Source organism: Mytilus edulis, chromosome 11 (genome assembly GCF_963676685.1).
Source record: "Mytilus edulis chromosome 11, xbMytEdul2.2, whole genome shotgun sequence".
NCBI lineage: Eukaryota > Metazoa > Mollusca > Bivalvia > Mytilida > Mytilidae > Mytilus > Mytilus edulis.
The window spans coordinates 47,578,969-47,602,863 of record NC_092354.1 but is presented as its reverse complement, the minus strand read 5'-3'; the positions used below and the strand labels follow the sequence as shown (position 1 = coordinate 47,602,863).

Below are 23,895 nucleotides of genomic sequence, written 5' to 3'. Positions count from 1 at the left end.
ATGACAAACATTTATCTGCTCTTAATTTCTAATCAACCCACTTTTCTCTCAATCCCAAAAAGATATAATATACAATGTACTTATTTTTCATCCTGACCAACAATTCTTTGCTTGGAGTAATATTATATTGGTCTTTTCTGACCAACATTTATTTTTTGCTCTGAGTATTATTATAATTTTAATCTTTGTCTTTGACATTTCAAAGCAATATATTTACTTCTTTTGCCCTCCGACTTATAGTTCTCTCATCTGTTTTTCAATGACATGACAAAATACTCTTTTCCAATCTGACCAACTTTTCTCTCAATCCAGATATATGTATGTATAGATATATTATATTGGTTAATGACACGACAAAAAATTATCTTTTCTTCTTTAATGCAATGTTATCCCAACTCATAATGCATAACTATCCAAATATAAGTTGTTTTAGCAACTACAAGCAATTTGGCACATCAATCCATAATAATTAATCATAACTTCTTAAGCTCTGGACTTTGTCTAGATTGTATTATTGGCATATTAGCTATAAATCTAAAAATTAAAGTGCCACTGCAGATTCTAATTTCACCAACAACTTTGAAATTTATGAGCTTTTATGGCTGTATCGAAAGAAATTATTAACTCTACACTTGAATGCAATAAGATAGAGTGTCTTTCAGACAAATATTTTGGTCAATATATTTGAATTGAACTTGTGAAGTATTTATTTACAATATACACAAATATATTTGCTAATGTATACTTTAGTAAACAGTTAGGGCAGTCTAAATGGTCTTTAAGTGGAATTAGGACAAAATGTCCTGGTCTGGTCCGAATATCCATGTTGGAAATCGTAAATTTTTATAGGTCAATAAATTTTAAATTTAGTACTTGTCTGAAAATAAATAGGTTTAAAGTTTGATAAAAAGGTGTTAGGTTGATGCTAAAATTGAAGCTTGACATACTGAAGAATGACAAAATTCATAGTGAAAATACATTGTAACATATGGGGGAAGGGGGGGGGGGGCAGGACCTTTTTTCGGGACGTCAGGATAGGGTGTTTTTAAGCTAAGGATTTCGGATTGATCCTTTCAGGATCCGAGAATTCTTGTTTAGAATTTCAGGACCTCAGGACTTCATGTTTTTAAGCCTGGGATTTCGGGATTAGGATCCCTCCGACCCCCCCTCTCTCCCCCTCTAACATGGTCATTGAAATCATAATCTATATGTTCTCTTGTATGGATATGAAAGGATTTAAAACAAGGTGAAGCCCATTTGGATTCTTTAGTGAACCCTTGGAAAATGTGTGTTATGTATGTCGTACCATAGTGACTCAATATTCAAATTCCTTTGAGGTCCATATTCTGTGCTCTGATTTATTTTAAAACAAATATTAAACTGAAACTTGAATAAAAAAATATCGACTAAAAGTTCAATTTCAAATGATTGCTAATTATGGCAGAATTTCCTAGCATCTATTTGAACATTTACTGAAAAAGTCTAAGTCCATTACAAAAATCTTTATATTTATTTTATAGAAGATTAGCTGTTTTTGTTTAGTGTTATTTATATTAGACAAACAACATATTTGTTTACATAAGCCTTAAAGAGGACAGCTATATATTCTATAAAACCTTTCGGGTCATTATTCACGTTAAATTAACTAGATATACAACATAAAGATCATCACATAAATATCTAGGTAATTTTTTATGTTTAAAAATAAAGTAATAGGTTCACAAGGGCTTAAGCAGTAGTATTAGGCCAAATATATTAAAATATCGGTGTTTACAATACCACATAAAACTGCATGATTATTATGCGTATAGGTCATCAAAATATGCTTAAAAGCAGATATTGCAAACACTAATTAGACCACAAACAATTTTTATCATTTTCATTCATTTATTTGTTAAAATTTGATTTTTTTTTATAGCTTGATGTAAAACATTGGTCTATTACAGCAGATTTCATTGAGTGTGTATCCAAAGGTAATATCGTTGGTAAGCTTGCTTGTTAGCTGAACCGTGAAGTCATTGTTAGGTCAGGTAAACTACCCTCCTTTAAGAGTAGACTAGTCCGGCAGATAACCAATCTATCTGTCTGTTGGACTAGGCTACTTCGAAAGAAGGGTAGTATACCTGACCTGATAATGAATTCACAGTTCAGCTAACAAGCAAGCTAACCAAAGATACTACCTTTGGCTACATACTCAATGAAATCTGCTGTAAAAAGGAGCAGTTTATTAAGTATAGATTTAATACCTGAACCATTGCTATTGATATTAGCTTTTATTTACCATATAATGGAACTATAGAGACGACTCTATTAAAAAAGATAGAAATCCTAGGGGAGAACTCCTAAATCTTGGTAATTTGTCTTTCTGTCAGAGGTGTAAGTTTCATACCACATTGTGTCCATCTGAGGTCTTGTTAATAAACAAACAAAATTGAAAACAGGTTTATGTTTGGCTAGCTGAGATAAACTGTATAATATATGATATGGGTAATTATTACTAATAGGACAGGCAATTTATGAGAGCAAGGAACATAAACAAATATTACTTTCATATTGGCTTAATGTATCTATTATCTATATTAACCTTGTTATTGTGTGATTCAGTGATCTGGTTAATTATATTGGGGATTTTGTATATTAATTAACTTTTAGGCTTGACAAAACGAATCTTTGTTTGTCTATAGAAATCTTGTGTAATCCAGTTAATTATTGTGTGATTTTGATTAACTTCTAGGCTAGACGAAAAAATCTTAGTTTTTCTTATAAACCATATGTGTCCCTAGTCTGTAGAAGTGATCTAGTTAATTTTATTGTGAGTTTATAAAGGGCTAAGTCTAAACTAAAAAAAAAATCTTGTCTTTTGCGTGGATTATTTGAATTTTAAGAACAGCAAAACTTAGAAAAGTTCTCTTACCTTCAAATCTTTGTAATTTTTGCAGCATATTGAATAGAAAATATCAAAAATATGATCAAATATGCAAAATCATGCATTTTTGTTGTAATTATAATTCGAATTCCTGATAATTTCATGTCTTAAAAAGTTAAATGTCAAAATAGATGAAAGCAACCCAAAAATACATAAACATATCTGAAGAAATATACTTTTAATTTCCAGTCATATCATAATGTGAACAAAAAAATTAACCACGAACCCTCTGATGTATGGTATATTTGCCTCTGAAAGTGAAGCAACTAACAATTATCCCAACATTTTTCACATCTCTGAAACAATCAATTGAACAAAATGACTTATCTGTAAGTCTTTGATATATTTCAGTGTTTGCTATGGTCTTAGACAAATTTCAACCATAAAAACAATTTTCTGTAGGAAAATGTCTTTTTTGACAAAAAAAAATTGCATCACAAGAAAATTTGAAAATATAGGTTTCATAATCTGATTTCTCCGACAATGGTATTTTTAATGTGTCTAACTATTTATCACAAGCAGACAGTGTTCTGTAAGTCTCTGATTATATTTTTATGTAGAGATATTTGCAAGCTTTTATTGTTGCCTAGAATAACAGTTTATATAAATATCTTTTGAGAATTTCAAAAACTGTGAATTGATTGAAAAACAAGGATAATTTTGTGTTAAAACATAAAAGAGAGATCTATTACAACATTTATTTTAACAAGCTGTTAAAACATTTTTGAGTAACTATAGATATGTTACAAGATTTTGATAACATCAATCTAAGAATTGATGCTCTGAAATTTGAATTGTGTTTTAAAAACTGGAAACAATATTGGACATATTGTATAATTTTCTATAGGCTATATGAATGACAATCCATGAAGCCAAATAATTGATAAATACCTTATTCCTCAATCCAGGTTAAAATTGATACCTGGGATATTTAAATTAATCCACAGTATACTCAATTACTGTAAATTTAGAAATTATAACGAGCATTTATTATTGTGATCTTGTCAATTTAGACTTAATTTTTGCGATGTTCGCCAAATCTTTTTTTCCCTGGTGGTCCTTGAAGAAAATATGCTGGTCCCCACTATTAACTCTATTGAAAAATACTAAAATTGTGTCAGTCCTATGCAAAATTTTGGTGGTAAAATCCTGAGGACCACCACTTTTCGTGAACTCTGATATTGAGAAAACTAATGTTTAATTCATATACAAAATTTCAAATCAAGAGTTTAATTTTTTGCAACTACGACCCTGTAGCATTTATTGCAATAATCAAAACATCGCAATAATTTCTGAATTTACAGTAAACTATTTGAAAAACATGATAAGTTTAAAAAGACCTTGACTACCCATGAGAAAAACAATAAGCAAAGTACATTGAGGACATTTGAGGTCCCTAGCTGCTCTAGTTTTTACATAAGACAAAATAATTAACAGTTCCATCTGCAAGCCAAGCTTTCTTGTACATTAATAAAAATAATTATTGATTTACGACAAAACAGCCTTCATTTTTTACACGAATCGAAATAGATAGAAACATTAAATCTTTGCGACATTAATTAACATTGACGGAGACTTTTCCCCATGTCTATAATATGTGCTAATTATGTTGATCTCTTAAAAGGAAATAAGACAATTATATAGGAAGGTTGATCTGACGGAAAGATGGATGGGTTCCGTTGAGTGTCTGACTGTTGTCAGCTGATCTTTGGGCTGCCTCGACAGATACTAATGGCCTAGATCAGGCAATTGTGGCTAATAAGTGAATCTGAACTTGAAATAGGGAATTTACAAGTACCAATGGGTGAAAGATTAAGCCATGTCTTAACCTAAGACCAGATATATAAAACATTTACCAATTGGCTACTGGGAATTGTTTCACTTGTGGATTTTGATTGGGAGGTGTCAATAGTTGAGTAGAAACTGGTACCTTTCCGGAGCACCTAAGATCACTCTTAATTTGGTGGAGGATTTGTTACTCAATCTTCAGCTTCAACTTTAAGTTTTTAGATCACGAAAATTAAATAAATCTCTCCAAAAATGAAATACTTCACTGTAGTATGTCACATAATTCAGCTATGCAATATGTTACTGCAATTCTGCCTGTAGCAGCTGATGCATCTATTTGCAGAACAGAAAAAATAGAATTATAGAATTTTTAATTATTTTCTCAATCTGAACAATAAAATATTGAACAGTAGCTAATAAAATATCAAATTACACATATATCAGAAAGATGAATGAACAAATTTATATCTGTTTGATAAAATAGCAATATTACGAAAAAACAAAACCCAATAAAAAAACTATTGTTTTTCTCATTGCTTTGTTTTGAGGCAATCATCTGACGTTTATTTATGGATCAGAGTTTTTTTCTGTAATGAAAGTTTCATCGAGGGAATAATTAGAGCTCTGTATAAAACTGTACTGCTACTCCTTTAAAATCTATAAGTAACGGTCGCACTGGGCTATAACTTCAGATCAATGGTAGGTCTGAACATTACCTATTAAACTAGTGATGATTAACGATAAACTATATAGTAATTGTCTTGTAGTTTGGTAGGTATATAAAACACATTGCCTATTATAACCGTTATTGATTTTAAAATCGATGCCTTTGCTTAGACTCTCAAGTGTTCCTTTTTGTTTCGCTGTCGGAGGTAAAACGAGTATTTGAGTTGTAGTTCTAGGGCTCTTCAGTTCTTCTTGAGTAGAACTGTTTAGATAATATGTGTTAACACAGGAAATTTGAATATCGGAAAATTTATCTTTGAAATGTGATGTAGATGGTGAATATGATCCTGAAAATATGGGAAAGTTTGGACCAATATGATAAAAAGAAAGTTTTTCCCAGGCCTGATTTTTTTTATACACTTCAAGCCTTTGTTAAATATGAAAATCAATCTTCAACACGTTTTTTCAGATTTTCAAATGACTTTTGTCTGCAGCCTTTCGATCTAGGGTTAAAATCGGTAAATAGATTTTTGAAGTTGAATCAGATATACAGACTATAACAATACCAGTCCATTGTTATCGGTCTATGCTCACCTTTGTTAAAGTTTTGTATGAGAAAGTCCTGAATTAAATAGCGGGTTTGTTGATAACAAATCATCTATAGGTAAATTTAAAGATAATAGTTGTACGATTTTACGCTGGTACACGGCTTTTATATCATAGCTATTCAAAAGCCTGTCATAACTCAAACTCGATCTGTATATACAAGTATTAATAATCTATCAAATGCGATAAATTTAATAAAACGTCATATTAAAATAACAATTTACAGTGATCAACCCACGATAGGTTTTTATCTATAACAGTTTTCAATATCTCTGACATTGTTCAATGCTGGTCGTTCAAAGCAATTGAAAAAATGCATTGAAATTTAATAATTAGCCGTTCTGTTTGAATAAAAAAGTGAAAACGACACTTCATTGTTAGTTAAGTTGTCTGGTTAAGTCTATGAAAGGGAGATAATCTGCTTATTCTTTTAATATTTATTAAAACGAGGCCGTGGTTTGAAGTTGATCCCAGGTGCACAAAAATGTGATAATTCTGTCTGCACTAATGTGTTTGCAGTTAATAAAGTTGATCTTGTTGCAATTGTTAGCTTTGAAGTTGATGGCATTTGTAAGCCTTTAGTTACATTTATAAGGCGGGGCATTAACAATAGTTCAGTAGTCTGAACGCCTTTAGTTACAAAAATCTTTGATGGACCCTAGCAAACATTTTTAACATGTTTTTCTGCATCTTCATTGGCCAGTTGCCTGAGGTACAAAGCCTTTAACTCCTTCCTCCTCTTTCCAAACTGACGCACACTCACAGTTGAGAAAGACTTTTAGAATACCACCGAATAATGTATTTTGTCATATATAGCTTTTAGACTGTTTTGGTTCTTTTACATCCTTGGCTTTCCAAAATTCAGCTTTGAGTGTTCAAGATGAAAGAAAATCCACAAAGTGCTTGGGATTTAAGAAATTTATTAAGTACAGTTTTCTTATTTTTCAACAATTTTGCTTTTCAATCAAAAGATTTTTGTACATAAGAATATTTTATCTATATATTTAACAGTTTCCATCCCGTTAACACCTTATTATCTGATTATAATCTGATGATAGTCAAATTAAAGTTTCCCACCTGCCTCAATATGTTTCATCTTTAACTCAGTTGAAATCTATTGAAATATATCAAAATCTAACAAAATCTAGAAATGGCATAGTTCAACCTTCCTAAAGTTTAATTACCCCATGTAAAGTTAGGAAAATGATACAAACTTGGTATATTGGCCCATGTTAATTTATGTGATTGGTTGTTTTATATGTCCAGTGGCAAATATTTCATTCATATTCAGGACTATATATATATAGTTAGGAAAATTCTGCAATGAGACAAACTTCGTGCATTGTCCCATATAAAGTGAAGTAAATTGTCCCATATAAAGTGAAGTAAATTCTTCTACGATTTTGGTCATCTTAATTTTAATTATGTCTTTAGCTTTATTGCGTCATCTAGATAAATCCAAATGGCATATTAAACCCTCTTATGGATCAATTACCCCATGTAAAGTTTAATAAATTCTGGTATGAGACTTAGCTTATTTAAAGGTAGCTATGATATGGGATATGGGTTTTACTCATTGTCGAAGGTGGCCTATATTTTGTTAACCTCTACATCATTTAGGGTCTGGGGGAGAGTTGTTGTATTGGCTATCATACCAAATCTCCTCGTTTTCATATTGGCACATGAGGGGGATAGGACCTTTATTGGGACTCCAGGATCGAGTGTTTTTAAGCTCGGGATTTCAGGATAGACCCTTTCTGGATCCGGGAATTCTTTTTTTCTAATTTCGGGACTTCAGGATTTAGATTTTTTTTAAATCAGGACCTCAGGATTTCGTGTTTTTAAGCCCGGGATTTCGGGATCAGGACCCCAACATCTCTGTTTATTATTAATTAAACATAAATATTCGCTTCTTACTATTACATATTTTTGAAGTGATTCATTAAAATTAAAAATTGAAATTACATTTGTAACATGTATATATGTTTTACATATTATATTACCAGTTATTATAATTAGGCAATAAATGGCTCCAGACATAAATGTCCCGTTTTTGACAGTTTGATACGACAGTTTTGACACATGTATAAAAACCTAACAATAAAAAAATCGGTCCCTGACAATGGTAGTCGTTACAATAGGTAGCCATATTGTATAGTGTAACAATTGAAATTAATTATTTGAAATTGATTTAAAAAATAAAATTGATGTGAGAATAAAAATACGTACTTTTTGACTCTGTATTTGGGGGGTTTATAAATAAGAATGACGGTAATCCATTGAAAGGTCTTCATGATTATTGTCCAGATCAAATATATATTATATATTTTTATATTTAAAGCTACCATGGATTCATAGCTATTCGTGGAAGTCCAATTATTGTGGATTATCAATAAATTTAAATGATTAAGAAAGTACAAAATTTTGAAAGGCCTGTATGCTGACTTAGGAAAAATCATTTTGAAGCAGATTTCTAATATTTTTTGTCAATCTGAAAATTGGCACCCTAAAATTTTTTAGTTTCTAAAATAGTTGTACAACGGTCAACTTTGAGTAAAAGAATTTTCAATATTTTCACGAAATTGTTAGATTTAGAAACAAAGTAAGATTTAGCTGCTAAATGTCCGACTGATTTAAAAGATGTCTTATTTATTCCAAGAAATATATGCAAGAGTGCAAGGATGAATACTAGGAGCTACACTGGTAAATTAGTTTTACGGGAACATAGTTTTTTTGAGACTTTGATAATTTCCTCCCCAGAATAAACCAGGCCTTCATACTTTAGGGAGCTACCATTTGATTTTTAGGGGGGGGGGGGGGGGGGGGTGCTAGGATGAAAAATTTTGTCCTGCATTTTTTTTTAGCTGTAATCTCTGTCCTGCCTTTTTATTTTTCACTCTGTTCGGTCCTGCCTTTTTTTTTTAGTTTATCCTGACTTTTTTTACCTAAATTGTCGTCCTGGCTTTTTTTTTTTGCAAGTGTCTCATCCTGCCTTTTTTTTTACTCAAAACTCCTGTCCTGCCTATTTTTTTCAAATTTCATCCTAGCCCCCCCATAAAAATCAAATGGTAGCTCCCTTAGCCCTTTAATCTTTTTCAATCCTGCTTTGATATCCCTGATGGATCTTTAATAGACAAAATTTTAATCCTTGTTATCTATGATGAGTTAATTTACTATAGCTGTGTCATTGTCTCATTGAACAGCAGAAAATAGAAAATGGTTTGAAATTTCCACAAGAAAAAATTCAGCCAGTCTTTAATTCTCATGTCTATCTCGTTTTCCCTGTAGAGAGACCGATTTTTAAACAGGATCATATTTTATCACAAAATTGAGTATTTGATTCGATAATAATGACAGAACATTAATTTCAGTACAAATAGAAGATAAGAACTTAAATTCAATAGTCTCTATTAAAATCATATTACCAATCGAGGAGTAACAGGGAAACAAATTAATTAGTAATACAACCAGACCACTTTAAACTAACAACGAGATGCTGTAACTGATCCAGCAATCAATTTTCATTATCACAAGGCTTTTAACCCTGGTCTTACTTTAGGGACCTGAGTGTGTTGATTTGAGAGTGACAAGCCTTACATCAGACATGAGGCTTTTAACACTGGACTTAGAGTTTGGGACGATAGTTGATTTGGGAATGACATTTGTCTTTAATATAGGATTTTTAAAAGTCAATGGGGGTGTTATTCCAGAAAACAGAATACTAGCAAATACTATCAAGAATCCGTGTTGAAGGCCATACTTTGACTATCAAGAATCCGTGTTGAAGGCCATACTTTGACTATCAAGAATCCGTGTTGAAGGCCATACTTTGACTATCAAGAATCCGTGTTGAAGGCCATATTTTGACTATTAAGAATCCGTGTTGAAGGCCATACTTTGACTATCAAGAATCCGTGTTGAAGGCCATACTTTGACTATCAAGAATCCGTGTTGAAGGCCATACTTTGACCTATAATTGTTAACTCTTTACACATTGTGATTTGGATGGAGAGTTGTGTCATTGGCACTCATACCACATCTTCTTATTTATATCAAGCATTGCAAGGAGAAATAGTTTGGACAATTTATGCTTCAACATGTCTTTTCCAATCAGAGGGGGACCGGACAATACACCTCCTGAATCCACCACTGACAACCAGATTTTGACCCGTTTTACTTGTTGCATCTACTAAACCCATAGCTAGTCAAAGTGCTAGCATGTAAGTCAAAGTACTAACATGCCAGTCAAAGTACTAACATGCCAGTCAAAGATTTGTATGCATGTCATGAAAGTCCATCCCCTCTGGAACATGTACATTAATTAGAACCTGAAAATTAATTGGAATTTACATTAATTATGAATATGGTGTCATACAGTTATTAAGATATATTGGTAAAAGGGTCAATTATAAGACTTTCTGGTCATTTTGTGGAGAGTTGTCTCATTGGCAATCATACCACATCTTCTTTTTTATTTTTAGTATAGAAATATTATTATATGTTTGTGCAGTTTTTATTAATTAAATGTAATACATGTATTTGAATTATTTGTTTGTGCAGTTTGAATTATTTATTAAAATGTAATACATGTATTTAAACTATTTATTATTTTTTTCTTTTTAGGTAAGTCAAAAGTTTTACAACTTTGTTTATTGTCTGAAAGTAAAAATAGAAAGCCGCTGAATGTTGCAAAGAATACAAAGTAAGTTACAAAAAACAGTATATCAAATTATACATTGTAAGCGAATATCAATTAAGGCTTTTTACTATCCTTAATAGACAACTTTCGAGTTCGATGCATTTCCGTCAAAAACTCTGGTTTTAGTGAACGTCATTTGTGCGTTTAGGGGCGTCGTGTGACCTCCGTTTCAATGTTGAGCGAGTGGTTGGAAAACTATAATTCTATATTGTACGAATTATTCAGCCAAATTAAATTCTCAAAATTGACAATCAGCACTGCTGTCATTAGGGAATTGTCATTAAGTACCTACAGAACAACCATTATTTCTAGTTTATCCTGCACAACGACGATCACTAAGATGCTTGATGAACGTAAATAGTGGGATACAGGCGATCCCCTCTATCTGGTAAATGACGTCATAAAGGCGCGCATAATTGACGAGTTTTTGCCGGTGACGGATGAACTCGAAAGTGGTCTATTGAATTAAGACCAGAGTCAGATTGCAGTTAGCCAAAGCATGGTTTGAACTCTCAACCAGTTAGTGTTTTCAAAAAAATTCTTTGTAGAAACCTATAAGAGATTTTAGTGTATTTTATCAAATTCTTAAATTTATGGTTCATTCATCTAATAAACTCTAAAAATAAGTACCCACAGTTGATATTGAAACTACAGGGATTTGATACTATTTCAATGTTTCAAAAATTTAAAATATTTGCTAGCATTATGTAATGAAAAACATTTACAAAAATTCCACCTCTAAAAATATAAAGTCTGTCGTCCTTTTGTTCAGCTTTAACCGGGATATCAGTAGACAATACATTCTTGAGCTTTTGCTGATAATTTAGAGACAAAAGATCCATGATGATTCCAAATGCTGATATTGCAGGATAAACTTTGAATTAAATATCACTAAATGGATACTAGTAGCTTAAGTAACACTGCATTCAATGATTCCCAAAGTCTAATCACTCCGTTCATGAATTTTCACTCCAACTGACGTAAATAATTTATGGCGCCATTAGGGAGTTGGGAGATGAAAGCCAGGATAGTCTGATATTTGCAGATCGCCTCTCTTGTTTATAAAATATTTAGTGTTGCAATTCTTCAACCAATTAAGTAAGGAAAATAAGCTTTATATGAAAACGTGTACTCTTGACTGCATTATAACTATTGTTAAATGCAATTTGTCAAGTTGCATTTGAGAAAACTCTGAGAATGGATAAAAAAATTGATTACATGATATTGTTGAAATTGGCCGTTTCAGAATCTAAAGCATCATGGGTAATTTCATTGTTCGTACCCCAAAGTGAAAAAATCGTTACGTCATTGGTTGAATTTCCATTGTTTATAACGTTTTAAACCAATCAAAACGCTTTGGTGTACACTTTTGAAAATATTACCCAGGATGCATTAGATTCTGAAACGGCGAATTCCGATCCATCAAAATATTTAGAACAATTGAAAATGTCTATATTGACAATGAAATACATGTGATGTTCTCTATTGTTTATAATTCTTGTTTTCTGCCTTTACAAATATTGGCGATATGTTTTCGAATGTTTGATTTTGGAAATGATTTGTGTAATTTGTACAAATTCTTCTGTCAGTAATTACTCGTTAGTTTCTATTTTAGTTTTCTTTGGCTACTGATTAAACATGCCATTGTCAGTTTCGTAATTCAACGCTTTTTTTTTAGGTACTTTGTTAGTTTATTAATTACGACCTTTTAATACATGTATGTTATTTGATGTGCAATCAACTTAAAGTGTGTGCATTTTTAAAACAGACCAAAAATAAAATAAAATTTAATCTTACATGCTTAGCATTAACAAATAAATAGGAAAGTTTGAAATATCTGTGATCAATTTTTTTTTTGAATTTCTATCAACGGAAATGGTTTTTATGATAAATTTAAAAGAGATAAGTTCAATCATGTCATAAATTAACACAAATATTAGGTTAAAAAATGAAGTTTTCTCAACCACTTGAATCATTAATCTCAGATCAGAACAAGTCTTTCAGCATCCTTTCATGTTAAAAATCACATGATTAGCCAAATAATACCGAAGTTTTTAGTTTGTTGATTGTGTTTTGATTACACAATTAAGACAGATGTACCCTGTACAAATCTTTATTGAAGATAAGAATTATTTGATTCTGTGATTTTCAAAAGATTTATATCTGGTGCATCATGTTTTGAAGACCTTTCTGGTCTTCTGCTGTGTTCTGATCTGAAGCATTTGTGCGTTTTACATGATAGTGACTTCTACTTTCATTCTAAAGAACAGATTGGATATTTATAATGAGTATTAAATGATAAAATAATCTCTAAACAAAATAATTTGTCTTAAATTAGTCTCTAAACAAACATTCCTCATTCTAAATCAATGGTTTTTAGTTCAAGGTTTTTCAGAAAATTAGTTGCATTAATTTAGAGATCTATTCTGTTTCCCTAAATTTGAATTGGAAATTAACATGTAGTTGAATCATTTGAGTCCTTAACTGAATTAGGATATTGTTTTTAATGTTGTAATACCAGTAAAGAAAATTTTAAATAATTTTTCATTGAATGATGGATAAGACTTAAATAATTACAAATTTTATTTTCGTGCAGTTAGTAAAGCTAAACTGTTGTAGAGAAAATTTTGTTCAAGTCAGGTTTTTTAATCATCTATTGAAGAACTGGATTTCTTCGATTAAATAACATCTTTGTTAAAGTGAAGATTTATGAGACTGCATCTCTTTTAACAAAACTCCTACGATACATATAAAATAAAAATGAATCATAACTCATGGACTATTATACTAACGTACCAGATTATAATTTGTACAGAAATGTGTATGACTTACAATTTTTTTTCCCCTTAGAATATTTTTAAAAGGGTTGCTGGTATATAACCACTTATTCAAGAAGACATGTAGTACCCCATACGTAAACACTGATGGCATTAAAGTGTAGATGATGTTATACATGCCGTGGACGATTTATTAGAAATTTAAATGGAATAATAACAAAACAAATGCATTCTTTGTTCCCATAGTTAATTGCAAGTCTGATTTGGAATGAATTTTTTCTTTCTGTTTATGTTTCATTTGACGGTTACTGAAAAAAAAATCCAATAAATTTTAATTTTATTATTATTGGAGTACAGGTGCCATCTAACGATTAGTAACCCTTCCCTGCCCTCTTTTAATACCTGATCAAATTTTATTCAATATTTGTTGATTTTGTGTTTTGGATGTCTAAATTTGTCACACTGTTAGGCCGACTGGACAATAGAAATGTTTGCTAGTTCTCAGGATTAGAGAATGACCTCCAGGGGTGATGGCCGTCATTTTCTACTCCGCTGACCACCTAATTGGTCATTTTCAATGGTTGTTGACCACAAATCTTTTGTAAAGCAATCATAAGGTATTCAAATCACTTGAAACTTGTTATGGGTAGATCTCCAATTAGAAGATAGTTTAGACATATTATGCAGAATTTATTATTTCATTTTGGAAAATGCTGTGATGGAATATAAAACATTGTAGGAATTGGAGAGTTTATTTTTGAGATGGTCACTAAATCACACTTAATACAAATTAAAATGGTAAATTGAGCCATTTTAGATGAAATTGTTATATAAACTTATGACTCAAAAAGTAATTGGGTTTTGATTTTTTTTATTGAAACTTTAAAAATTTCATTTGTGTAAATTTATTACACTGTAGGGCAGGTACTAAATCACAATGAAAATTGAAATGGAAAATTCACTGATACAAGATGAAATTGTTATATAAACTGATGACTCAAAAAGCTATTTGGGCTTTTAAATTTTTTTTTTGAAACTTTAAGATTTCTGCACTTAATTAACTACACCTTGTGTATGTAAACAGTAATAGTATTTGTTTGTAAGTCAGTTTCTTTAAGAAAACATCTATTGTCATTGAAAAGTTACCTGTTACGAAAAAAATAATTTCAGTGTTAAATTGCATTAAAAGATGTTAAACAAGATAAGCTATTACGTTTGCATCTGATTAACATGTGCAACCCGCCCACAGTTGTTTGAAGTGATTACTCGCAAGGTACAAAGTGCTAACGGTCAAATTACCTGGTTGACAGGTAGAATAGTTATCTCACCTGTATTTTAAGGTAAACGAGTCGTTAGGATGACGACTATATCATTACTTGTGTGAGGAGATGTTGTTTTTATGATGACATTGTGTCATAGTTTTGATTGTGGTGGGGTTGTTTGTCTATGTGGCGTGGCCACAAGATTCATTTCAATTAAGTAAACCACTGGAATTTTATTACATAATATTGAAAGTAGATTGAAACATATCATATGTTGTTAAATAAAGTAAAAAAGTAAAAATTTTGAAAGGATAATTAAAATTTGAAAAAAAATTGTTATGTAATGAAGTGATATGACTTTTCTACCTGTAGGTGGCAGCACCAGTACCTTGCAGCATAATTTATGAAATATTGCACTTTACTTAAGGGATTTAAATATCAGGTGTGGGTTGATCTGAGTAATAGTTGAATTAGAATTGGTATATGGTTACAATGCTATTTTTCTCACTTGGGTTAAAAAGCGTAGCTAGTGACTATTTTAGACCCTCAGGCTGGCAGTTTTTGCAGAAAAGGATTAAGACTAAATTTGGGTTGACCTTAGTTATAGTTGAATTTGAAATGGTTACAACACTATTTTCCTCACTTTGGTTAAGAATCTACGCTAGTGACTATTTCAGACCCTACCTGACAGTTTTAGTTGGGAGGGATTAAGGCCAAATTTTCAACTTAATACACTTGAAGTGGACAGTTTACAATGAAACTATGTTAAAAGTTTTAATGTTAGAGGCATGAATCACCTGGTCGCAATAATAAATAGTTTAGAAAAACATTTCTGTTTAAGATGTTTGCTTAAAAGATTTTGAAAAACAATTAAAAAAAGACGGACAGTCGGGGCAAATAACCATGCAGTTACTAGTGTTAAGTGTTTATAAAATAAAATATAGTATGTAGGGGCTGTTCTACAGTTACATTCTGATGAGACTGGCTGGCCTTGGATTACAATTATTTACAGCACAATCTCAGCCAAATATGCCTTCATGCCCCTCCCCCTTTTCATGTCCTGTTGTGTGTAGGGAAACCCAAAAATACACAAAGAAATAGGATTTTTCAGCTTAATGGTTGGAGAAAAATCCAAATTTGGAACATTTTAAAAATAGTGTTAGGTGGTATTAAAACCAAACAGGTGTTAATCTCTAAAATTGGGAAATGTCAAGTTTATGTGTTTTTGGGTTGTCAAGTAAATTTTGTCTTTTTCGATTGTCAAGTATAAAATTTTGTCTTTGGTTGTCAAGTTAATTTTATGGTTCACATGTTATTACATGTAAAATTCTGCACTTACAGTTGTAGAAAAGAAAATCATTACTCTCATATTTTAATTATTAATATCGTTTCTCTTAAATTATGAAATACTTGATTGAAAATCTTCGTAAAGTATCACTCTAACTATATAATTCATCAACTATTTCACTGAATGTAAATATACTTCAAATACATGTATCGTTATAACAATAAAACTCGTTAAAAACTCATTTCACCGATTAAATGTGAAAATACTTTTCTTTTTGTCAAATCCATGCTTTTGACAAGTCATGTCACCTATTTGGTAAAGAAATTGAAAATTCTTCAAAAGCAGTTATTTTTCACGAGTAAATAAATTATCACCCATTTACAAAGACCAAACTTGTATATAATTTAAAAGGGTATAAAATACTTGTTATGAATTTTTAAAAGTAGATAATAGCGACTATGTAATTGTAGTTAAGCGTTTGTTTAATCAGTGCTGGGAGAACGGTCATAGAAAATGGAAATTCAATTCATACCGTAAAATCTATATAATGAGACAAAATCTATATAATATCATGTTTAAAAAGTTTTTATCTGAGAGATGTATGATGGTAGGGAGCAGTCATTGTTTGTGTAAGCCAGATGTATAGCACTTTGACAACATTATGTCATAAGTAAATATAAATATTGGAAACTATTTTGCTTCAGAGGCTCAACAAAGGATAATTTCTGTGTCATTTGGTCTCTTGTAGAGAGTTGTCTCATTGGCAATTTTACCACACCTTCTTTTTTATATAATGTTTGGTTTGTACAGAGTTTGTATAGTTTGCTAATCAGAGTTCTGACAAATGGAAGTTATTAACGACCTTGACTGGCTATACAGCCCTTGCACGGTCGTCAGAAAGGCTATCCTGAAATTAATGCATATGTCTGTTGAAATAGAGTCTGAACATTGGATATTACCCACTTTATACCATACCCGTAGCCAGGGGGGTTCGGACGAAACCCCCCCCCCCCCCCCCCCCCCCTTGAAACCAAATAAGCACTGTTAAAGTCAAAGTTCTGTTCAAATTGTGACTGTTAATGTCGAGTTCATGAGTCCAAATACCCCCCCTTTGAAATTCCTGGCTATGGGCCTGTATACAGAGTTATTTTTTTGCTTCAGAGGTTTGTCAAAAAGAAACCCCCTACCCCTTCGCAAGATCTTGTTTTTTTCAGTTTAGATTTAGGAAAAATTGTATTTGAAATTTCTTATAGTTTCTGTTTAACTCATTCACAAATGTTTTACACTTGTCACTATTCTATACATCAACACAGAAAAGACATTTATAATTGAAGAAGAAAAATTGGTATCATTAATGAAATTGACCTCTAGATGTGAATCAGTTATTTTGGTTCATAATCTATATGGTTGTGATTTACAAAAGCTTTTTACCATATTTAGAGTTGATTTTGAAGGGAAGTAACTCTTCTGACTTGATCCTGGATTCACTCCATGTTTCTGGGTTTGTCCATTAACTGCACAAATATAGATCAATAAACTGCATTTCCTACCTTTTATTGAAAGTCTTATTAATTCTGTTGCAAGCTTTCACTCGTATTGAATGAATATTAGCAATATAAAGGCATAATATGAAAAATCATTATATTTGACTGCATTTAAGATATTATTAAACATATTTTTTGTCCATTGAGAAATTATATATATTAACATTTCAAAATCTGCAGTGTAATAACTGGCATTATTGCATTATACTTAAAATGTTCCAAAGGAATTTAAAAATCAATAGATTGGCTTAGGATAATAGGACTAATTGAAAGTTTATTAATGCAGATATTATGGGTATTCTGAAGCAAGCACTTTAGTCTACAATCAAAGGGCATATTGTAAAAAAAGGAGTGGATTTACGAATGTCTTTCATGAAAGATTAAGCAAAAAGTAAAAAACACAAAAATACTGAACTTAGAGGAAAATCAATTCGGAAAGTCCATAATCACATGGCAAAATAAAATAACAAAACACATCAAAAATGAATGGACAAGAACTGTCATATTCCTGACTTGGTACAGGCATTTTCAAATGTAGAAAATGGTGGATTAAACCTGGTTTTATAGACAAAAGACAATTTGTTCAATGTTAAACTTACATTGATTTTACTGATTATAAAACATGTCCTCGGTTAAAGATTTTAGTGAAGGAACTTAGAAATGAATGATTTGTTTAAATTGGTATTGAATAATTTATTTTGAAATAATTACAAAATCATGTAAATTAGTTTATTTCGGATGACTTTGTACTTAATTTAGAAGAGTGACAATTTATTATTTATGACAATTACGTTCTCAGTATGTTTCTAAGATGAAAACAGAACAAGTAGTAATCCTCAAATTTGTAGGAGGTTGTTTTTTCCTTTCTTTAATTCATAGAGAGAATGTTCAGTTTTAAAAGCATGTTAACAACTTTTTGTGAATTGTTTTAGGACTTGTTTGTCTGTCTTTTAAGTCTGACCATGGTATTGTTTAGCTGTCATTTTCAACTTGTGATTTTGATGCACCAGATGTTAGTTTAAACATATTTATTTCTAGTGGATTGGGAAACAAGTTTTTGCAACTTATATTAATCCCTTTCCACTTTGCGGGTGCGAGTACTGCCTTGTAACAGCATTAGCCTACTCTTTTTCGAAATCTACAAGGGTGTCTTTAACGTGCAAGAGAAATGGCTCTCTCTTAACACGGGTCAGCCATTTATGGTCCCCTTCCAACAGACTATCATCGTTTCCTCAAGACCATACTCGCAGATGGTGTCAAGGGAGAGCCAAAAATTGAGTTCCTGAAATTTTCATCCCAAACGGGAATTGAACCAGGAACCTTTGTGTTAGTAGTCCAATGCACTACACCATGGCTCTCGGCATCTCTACCAGATGTTGCTGAGGGGGCATTAAGTGTTACCCTAGTATGTACATCCTTTTATTCTTACACCCTTTTGTCCATACATCTCTTAATTAGTTTCCATTTTCCAACTAGTTTCCTCAACCAAATGTTATGAAACTTATATACCATGCTTATTTCCACAAAACACAAAGTAGATAAGAACCTTACAGAATGTCAAGAAGTTATGGAACCAGTTTATATAAACTGTGCCACTCCATGAATGTACTCCATATTTTAGAGTATCCTTATTGGTTTTGTGGTTGACTATTTAAAACATTATGGAATAATCTTAAATATATCACATGAGGAACTTAGTATATTGTTTAAATCACAGATCATTTGATAACTGATTAACTTTTACTTCACATACAAACGTTCGCTGCACAAACGAAAAGTGGCTTTTTCGGTTAATTTTACTTTAATAGACTTATTTGATTTATTCCTTACTATTTGTTTAAGTACACCTTCTGTATACAGTACAGGAGTTTAAAGTGAGATTTGGTATTAACGATCAAACAAACGTTTTTAAGATCGATCATTTAAGATAGACGAGTATATCGTAAGATGTCGACGTTGTTTGACTTTCAAGTAACACAGACATGCACCTATTGTTTACAATGTTTGCACATGTCTATGTTTGGGCAGGTCTTGGACGGGGAATATTACTTTTAAATAGCGTAGAGCATTAGAGGGCAATTAATCTATATAAGCCCTTAATTCTTATAAAAATAAAACCGTGAGTCATAATTCGTCTTGTTTAAGTTATTGAATAAAATAACACAGTTCTATCGTGTTTGCATATACATTAGAGTAAATACATTTTATAGGTTTTTAAGCGCACAATATTTTAGAAAGTTAAGTTTAAATGTACTTTGAAAACACACTTTATATGTTCTTTGTTTCATTGGATGTGTATTATAGCAATAACAGGCCATTTTTAAAAAGGGAAAAGGGGTTGGGAGCTGTAGTTAAAACCCATGATAAAAGGGGCATTCAAACCATATGTTCCCATTCAAATGCATTGGTCATCCAAAAATGAGGATGAGCTAGTGTTACTTGAGAACGGCTTGTGTACCTTGCTTGAATAATCATTCACAAAAATTATAAAAAAAGAAGATGTGGTATGATTGCCAATGAGACAACTATCCACAAAAGACCAAAATGACACAGACATTAACAACTATAGGTCACTGTACGGCCTTCAACAATGAGCAAAGCCCATACCACATACTCAGCTATGATAGGCCCCGATAAAACAATGTAAAACAATTCAAACGAGAAAACTAACGGCCTTATTTATGTAAAAAAATGAACGAAAAACAAATATGTATCACATAAATAAACGACAACCACTGAATTACAGGCTCCTGACTTGGGACAGGCACATACATAAATAATGTGGCGGGGTTAAACATGTTAGCGGGATCCCAACCCTCCCCCTAACCTAATTAGTTGGTTTACAGTATACAGAAGTTTATCTTTTTTACTCTAAAAGACGGGAGTATATATCTTTTTAAATTTTCTCTTTCTGGTTCCTGTTCTCTGCTATCCAGTATTTTTTTTCAATTGTTTTGTCTATCTAAACCATGAATATACTTCCTACTGAAAGATATAGTTGTCTGTAAAATCTGAAACCACAAAATATAAAAGCCCATGAATCAAACCACATCATATAGATCGGGTTCTAAGGACAGGAGTACTTTTACAATGGTGTTAATTTTGTTTATTTTTTTCTATGTAAAATTTTAAACTTTACATCATAGAAATGTTTTTCAGTAGTAAGTTATTTGATAGAATGAGGGTTTTGGATTTCAAATTAATAATTCAAAAAAAATTAATGGATAAAATATGATGATGAAGAAGTGTGCATTTCAAAAGATTGATTAACTGTTGACATAATAATTGATAAATTGAAAACATTGTAAATGTGGCCTGAATTTGAGATGACCTTCTTTACTGTTAAAAACAGAGGACGATATTTAGAGTTTGAAAAATAAAATTAAAATTTTTCACCTGTAATCAAAGGGAGATAAATCCACCTTACCTATTTAAAATTTATGCAATCAGGTTTTCTTCCTTATTTGAAAAATTGAGAAAAATAATTTCCATACATGGGCAGCCAGGGGTTTCTTTTAAATATTAATATCAATCTTTTGTTGAATATGTATAAACATATTATTAGAGTTGAATGAGTTTAAGCGACTTTTCAACACGAGATAATAGTTTGAGGGTTTTCATTCAATAATTAAGGTAAAACCCATCGACTCAATGATTTTCCATCAGCGCTCTATTCATAATTTACTATTGAGCATAAGTAAAACTCTATTTTTTTTCAATCAAGCGTCACAATGACGACTATTGAATTTTCTTCAATGGGGCTTTTGTTGTGCTTTTGTAATTACGGACATGAAAGGCTGGAATAAAAAAGAAACTGCTCTTAATGTGTTTTCGTATCCGATTCAGTTGATGGTTTTTGCTTTGACATGTATAGTAAATAAACATTTGCTCAAATACACCAGAGCACAATGAGTGTCCAATTTATATCGTTTTTTTCTCCGTTACGAGAAATTGATCACGGTAAAAAAATTAAATATACGCTTTTGATTGATGAAATGTAGGTTATGTTTGGAAGTTGATAATTTAAAAACTGCTACTTAGCTCGTATTTATGACGATTTTTCATAACATAACAGGTTTATACCTAACAGGTTTATACCTAATGAACTTGTTAGAAAGCCTCACGACTGATTGCATTTAATTTCTTAAGTGAATTTCTTGTCCTAATCTTGTTATCAGACCAAATGGGTGTTAAGATAGGATTCTTAGTGAAAGAACATCACAAATCTGGTTCTTTTTAAATAGAGAACTGAAAGGGGTATAATTAGGGGTGACTTGATTGCTATCAAATGTACCTGCAGAAAGAGGTACAATTAGGGTGAACTTGATTTGTGTTAATAACCTTCATCATTATAATTGGTCACAATTTATCACATTTGGAACTAAGAGATCCTGAAAGGGGTACATTTAGGGTAACCTTGATTGCTATCAAATGTACCTGAAGTTAGTGCTTATCTTCATTGGTATAATTGCATGGTGATTGTTATAGACATTGAAACTCAGAAATACTTGACAGTGCTATGACTTCTTAAAAAATGATATATCCATTTTATAAAAGTATGCAGGTCATATGAAATTTACTTTTATTTTGACATCTTTAAATATATATCCATGAAATTTTTGGGCTGGTTAATTTTCATTAACCTCTTAAAAGAATGAATCTTATAATTATTTGTGAGGTTCTATCTTAAAAGAATGAATCTTATAATTATTTGTGAGGTTCTATCTTAAAAGAATGAATCTTATAATTATTTGTGAGGTTCTATCTTAAAAGAATGAATCTTATAATTATTTGTGAGGTTCTATCTTAAAAGAATGAATCTTATAATTATTTGTGAGGTTCTATCTTAAAAGAATGAATCTTATAATTATTTGTGAGGTTCTATTTTTGATGTTGATACAATTTTTTCTCAAACCATGAAATTAAAAGAATCAACAATATTCAGAATGTATATACTGTGGATTCATTATTATTCGTTGGATATCAATTTTCGTGGTATTCGTGGGAACAGGTAAACCATGAAAGTAAATGTTCAACGAATATTACATTTTCTATAGGCTCTTAAGCAGATTTCTGCTAAACCACGAATTCAAATATCCACGAACATACAAATTTTCCTTAATCCACGAAAATTGGTACCCACGAAAATAAATGAATCCACAGTATAAGCCATATAAAAATACTTTTCTACTTTTTTTGTTCAGTCACTGAGTAAATCCTAGTAATTACGACCATGGCATCTTCTCTTAAGTTCAAACTCATAAACACTACAGAGGGCATAGTTTTTACCTTTATTACATACCATGCTAATTGTACTCAACTGTTTCTGCTTTGCTCTGTTTCTATATGATTTTTGCAGTGTGAATTACAATGATAGGAGAGAATTATAAATAGATAAACATAGGCGGATCCAGGGCCCGGCCAGGGTCCCTCCCTTTTTCGTGGGAAAAATTTGGTTGATTATATAGGAAATCACTGAAGCATGACTGGAGCAGCCCCCCTAGGTCAGTTAGCGGGCCCCCCATAGGAAAAGTTCTGGATTCGCCACTGATAAACATTGAATGATATAGGGATTTTGTAGTTCTTAGTGTAATTATAGGTACAATTTAACTCCTTCTATCCTCCCTAAGACAGTTAAATGATTTGTTACTGTGATGTTTGACAACAAAATAATACTTAGTAAAAGTATCAATTTCATCCTTTTTAAAATATTTATCATTTTAATTAGCGTTCCTCCTAATTTAATGCCATTTTAGGGATAAATGACTAAAAGGTCATTGTAACTTATAAGAGCTTTTTATCTATATTGAGTTATTCCCCTTGTTTAAAGTATATTTAATACAAAACTAGGCATGTATTTTGTATATACATGTATTGTTTGTTGAGTACTACATATTGTTAAAAAATCTGTTACTGTCTAGAAAAGTATACAAATAAATAATAATAAAAATATAGATAAAAACAAGTTATTTCAAGTCTGGTACAAAAAACAAGTAGTTTAAAATCTCAAGCTCGCCTAAGATTTTGACCGAAATGTGGAAGAATTATTTTAATTTTTTTTCTTGAATTTGTGTTTACAATTTTCTTTTGCTTATGTATGTAAATCAAGTTCATAAATATATATATAAATATCTTTAATGGAAGATTTATTAATATTTAAAAAGAAAATAAGTTTTAAAAGAAAATTATACTAAGGTTTCAAAAACATCATAACATTTTTTGTCAATAAAAATCTTTGGTCCAGAGGCAAACTTAAGTAAAATTCACATTAATTTTAATTATTCATAGAAATTTCATAAGAAATTGATAAGTACATTATAGTGAAATGTCGTGGTCCAT

General features: G+C 31.1%; 1 protein-coding gene across 21 annotated transcripts in view; it reads left to right on the top strand.

The window, feature by feature from the left end:
• Positions 1-23,895, top strand: part of LOC139495727 (RNA-binding protein with multiple splicing 2-like) — a 92,125-nt gene that overhangs the window by 16,066 nt on the left and 52,164 nt on the right. The window lies entirely within an intron of this gene.